Source organism: Rhipicephalus sanguineus, chromosome 1 (genome assembly GCF_013339695.2).
Source record: "Rhipicephalus sanguineus isolate Rsan-2018 chromosome 1, BIME_Rsan_1.4, whole genome shotgun sequence".
Lineage (NCBI taxonomy): Eukaryota > Metazoa > Arthropoda > Arachnida > Ixodida > Ixodidae > Rhipicephalus > Rhipicephalus sanguineus.
In genome coordinates, this window is record NC_051176.1 from 66,879,551 (window position 1) to 66,884,156 (window position 4,606).

The window sequence follows — 4,606 nt, forward strand, 5'->3', positions numbered from 1 at the left end:
AAAAGAAAGACCTACGATGACGCGGGCTGGCACGCAAACACACTGCGGCCGGGCGAAAAAAGTCGGGAAACCGAGGAACCGAGTGCATATCCGCGCTGCCACCACAGGGCCTCTTCAATTTTTCGACACACGGTCGGCCATAGCTAGCCAGAGCCAACGTTGGCCGGAGCCAGCCGGAGCGCATTCGTTTTGTCGCATTGCACTGCGCACTTCCGTTGTCGCTTTTTTTTTTTTCTCTCTCTTCTTTTGGGTGGTTTTGTAGTGACCGTTGTGAGCAGATAACATGGCAGATAATTTCGAGCTCGCTTTCTAGTATGCGATAACTTTCACTAGATTTCGTGTCATTATACCGGACGTGTTGAACGGCGATTGTTGAGCCAATGTTTGCGACAGCCGCGGGAACTGGAACTCGCCGCTGTCTAGCTACCAGAGGGCTGGGGCGTTTTAGCCGCTCGCGATTGGTCGAAGCTTGCAAATCGAATAGGCCTACTGCCGTGCTGCCATTCAGCCATTCCTTCACGTGTTTGCCTCATCGGTTGGTTGTGCTGCGCCGCAGCTGCTGTGTCCACGTGCAAAATTTTCTGTGTTCGGACATTGGTGTGCGAGGAAGCTTTCGAATTCTTGGTTGCGAGTGCTGCGTCTCGCAATGTCGCGGAACCGAAAACCGCTGACGCTCGGAGAAAAGCTTCGCATAATCGAGGAGGCAGAGAAGCGGAACGGAGCAACAAAGGCCAGCATTGCCCGCGACCTGAACATTCCCGAGTCGTCGCTGAAAACGATCCTCGCGAAGAAGGACAGCATCCTACTAAATGCGGCAAAGTTCGGCCTGAACAGGAAGGCCGCGAAAGATGGCAAATATGCTGCCATGGAGAAGGCCCTCGTTGAGTGGTTGCGTCAGGCCCGCAGTTCAGGAATCGCCGTGGATGGCGCAATTTTGAAGGAGAAGGCTGAGACAGTTGCATTGCACTGCGGCATTGACAACTTTAAAGCCTCCAATGGCTGGTTGGATCGCTTTAAAAAACGCAGTGGAGTTGTGTGCAGCCGCTGCTGTGGAGAGAGCGCGTCAGTCAGCTCCGACACTGTAGAAAAGTGGACTGCATTGCTGCCGGAATTGATACGGGAATACAAGCCGTCCGACGTGTTCAACGCGGACGAAACTGGATTATTTTATAATATGCAGCCAGAACAGACATTGGCATTCAAAGGAGAGAGCTGTCAGGGGGGTAAGCGAAGCAAAGAGCGTCTTACCGTATTGCTTTGCTCTAATGAAGACGGCTCTGAAAAGCTTCCTGCCCTCGTGATCGGCAAGTTTGAGAAGCCGCGATGCTTCAAGAATTTGAAAAGGCTGCTGTGCCAGTACACGTTCAACCGGAAAGCCTGGATGATGGCTGCTATGTTTTCTACATATTGATGTAATCAGGGTTCTGCCCAGAGGACCGGAGCCAGCCAGAGTCCCGGGGAGATGTCGAGGAGAGGAGCCCGGAGCTGTTAACAGTAACGTTTATTTACAGGTAGCGTGTTGCTACATGATGGGGTTAGCATCATGGAAGCTCTCGGAGCTCGTGAGAGCTTGAGAGAACTTGTGAGAGCTTGAGAGAACTTGTGAGAGCTTGTCGGGAGCGCATCGGCGCTCGCATTTTATGTCCTGGCCTTCCCAGGGTTCCCTGTAGGAAAAAACAATGGAGGCCAGGACAGTCCAATGAAAATTTCCATCTTCACCTCCGCCCCCAAAAGGGGAAGGTGAAACGCCGCCTCCTTCCCAACCCACGAAAGGAGAAAGAGGCACGTCCAGTCCGTCCCATGGCGAGGGAAAAACACTGCCCACCGCGCACTACACGGCACAGCACGAAGACGTTGAGTCTTACGTGGAAGTCAATTTCGTAGTCTGTTGCAATGATGGGTATGCGCGAGGCAGACCACGAATTGTGGAAACAGCGGCAACAAGGTGCCACGGAGAACGTGGGAAATGCATCCGCAGACGGTTCTCAGACGCTGGGTCCTTTGTCCGGGGCACCTTGACGGCAAAGCAAGCCGCCTCGACGGCCAACAACTCTTCCTAATCTGTCAGTCGGTCAGGCGTGCCCAAAGGGTTTTACGAGGGGCGCAGACAACCTGAGAATGTTAGACGAACGACTTTCGTGTTGTCGCCGCTCTTGGTGCATCTCTGGAACCGCTGACCCGGAAGAAATCAGGGTAGTCTTAGCCGCAACGTCTCATGCGTCAAAGCGGCGCCAAGCCAGGCAGGCCGATCATAACAATATCTGCAGCAGCTGGACTCCAAAATGGGGGCTAAGAACAGAAAGATTCTTCTTCTGCTTGACAATGCGCCATGCCATCCATCAGATATGTCGCATTTGAGAAATGTGAAAGTTGTATTTCTGCCCCCCAATTGCACTAGCCAGCTGCAGCCACTTGACGCTGGCGTCGTCAAGTGCATGAAACAGAAATATCGGAAGTTTCTGGTGCAGCGTCGGCTGGCGGGCATGGAACGCAAGCAGTTGGATAAGAAGCTTTCTGTGCTTGATGCAATGCACTACATTGCTAGTGCATGGGACACAGTCACGCCAGAAACTATCGCCAACTCCTTCAGGCACTGCGGCTTTAATAGAAGTGATGATTGTTCTACCAGTGAAGCTGCACTGCCTGTTGACGATGAACCAGAGTTCGGCAGCCTGGAGCTGCCTGGATCTTTCGCGGACTATGTTGGTGCCGACGACGACGTTGCAGTGTGCAGTGAAGTGTCGCTGGATGACATTATCGAAACTGTGCGTCCCGACACTGCGGGAACTTCCGACGAGGAAGAGATGGACGACGCTGCAGAGGCTAGCGTGTCCGTTCCGACTTACGCGGACGTGTTGTGCTACGTCGACCACATTCGGCGGTTTGCTTGCGCACGCGATGAGATCGGCGACTTGCTGCCAGATGTTGCAGCTATCGAAAGAAAGCTGATGCGTCGTGGCTGGGCAAATTCTCAGAAGAAAATCGCAGATTTTTTTAAGGGGGGACGCGACTTTCGTATCGCGCAAAATGGCAAAAAAATCGATTTTTTGAAAATCACATTTTCAGTTTCTGTAGCCCTTTTTCTATCTAATTCCAAAATATCTTCACTGAAAACCACCTAGAAGTGCTTTAAAAAATTAGTTGCGCAGGCTAAAGTGTCGAAAATTATTGTGGAGATCGCAAAAAAACAGTGCTTTTAAAAAAATTCTTGCTCCGCAGCGGTACAACCGGGCGCCGCCATTTTGAGCCCGTCGTAAAGGGCATTTCTTTCTTTTCAAATTCCCCGCCTCAGCTGGCTCCTCCCTTTAAAAACAAGCACACAAAAAGCAAATCTCTGAAGGTCGTTTCGAGGCCTCCGATTGGCCGCGTCCGCCATGTTGCTCCAGCACGCCTCGCCATTGGTCCGATGCTCGCTTCGAGAGGACAGTCGTCTGCTGCTTACGCGTCGCGATGTTACCTGATGTTACGACTGTCGAAAATCGCGCTACTTGGTGACGCGTTCGCTCTCGTTCTGTGTACACGGGTCGACGATAATTTAAAATATGATTACCCTGTAGTTTGACAGCTGCAAGCGGAAGCGCCGTCATCAGTGTACGATAGACGGTAGCGTGCCGCGCTCGTCGCGAACATCGCAGATGCGCGTCTCGGGTAGTTCAGCTTGTCAGTGCTTCGTCCTCCGTGACGAAGAACTTCGCGGGACTATTCTATGTACTCGCGATCGAACATGACGTGCTTTGAAACATCGGGCACCGCGGCCACGCACACCGCGACCGAGCTTACTGCTCAGAGTCGTGGCTAGGCCTAACTCCGCTTACGGCGCTGGTTTACGAGACGAATACGAACTTTGCGGGCACGGACATCGCGCTAGCGGACAAGCCGCACTGTGCTTCGTCGCAAGCAACAAATCGCATCGTCCGCTCGCTACTCGAAAATGCGGATGGGCACTTTACGCATCGGCAGCGGACTCCCGGTCAAGCTTGTCGCGCATTGACCGCTCCGAGCAGCGGTTAGCAATTTCGCGCGTCGGCGCCGCAAAATGAGAGACCAAGTACGTTACGCGCGCCGATTTTTCGTCGCTGCGGCTGAGCACTGCGTATTGTTGCCGATCGCCGCCAGCCAGCATATAGTGCGCGACTTCCCGGACCCCGCGGCCGAGTACATCGGCATGAAAGAAGGCGCTGGTGATGCAATTTAGGCACGCTTGGATTCGTGCTTGGTATCGCCGTTAGCTCTGATGAATCTTCTAAAATAACGAAAGCCTCGCAAATTACCGTTTCCACGACCGAGTGGATGATGAAACGCATCACAGGCGAGGTTTGCAAATGAGCGTGGCGTGTGTGAAGCAGGGAGTTGAATTTATATCTGACCAACTCGCGTTATTGAATAAACTGCTCATATATTTCATCCCAGAAATGTTTGCAATAAGTGTGCCAATTTTCATGAAAACCTACGAAGGAATAAGAAAGTTGGTACTGAATGCCACGACCCCCACCTTAATTTTATTCAGAAGCTCACTGGAATGACCTCCGACGCACATCCAATGTTTGTGATAGAGACAGTGATACTTCCCTGACTTTTTCTGAAGAACGAACATACGGATTTATTC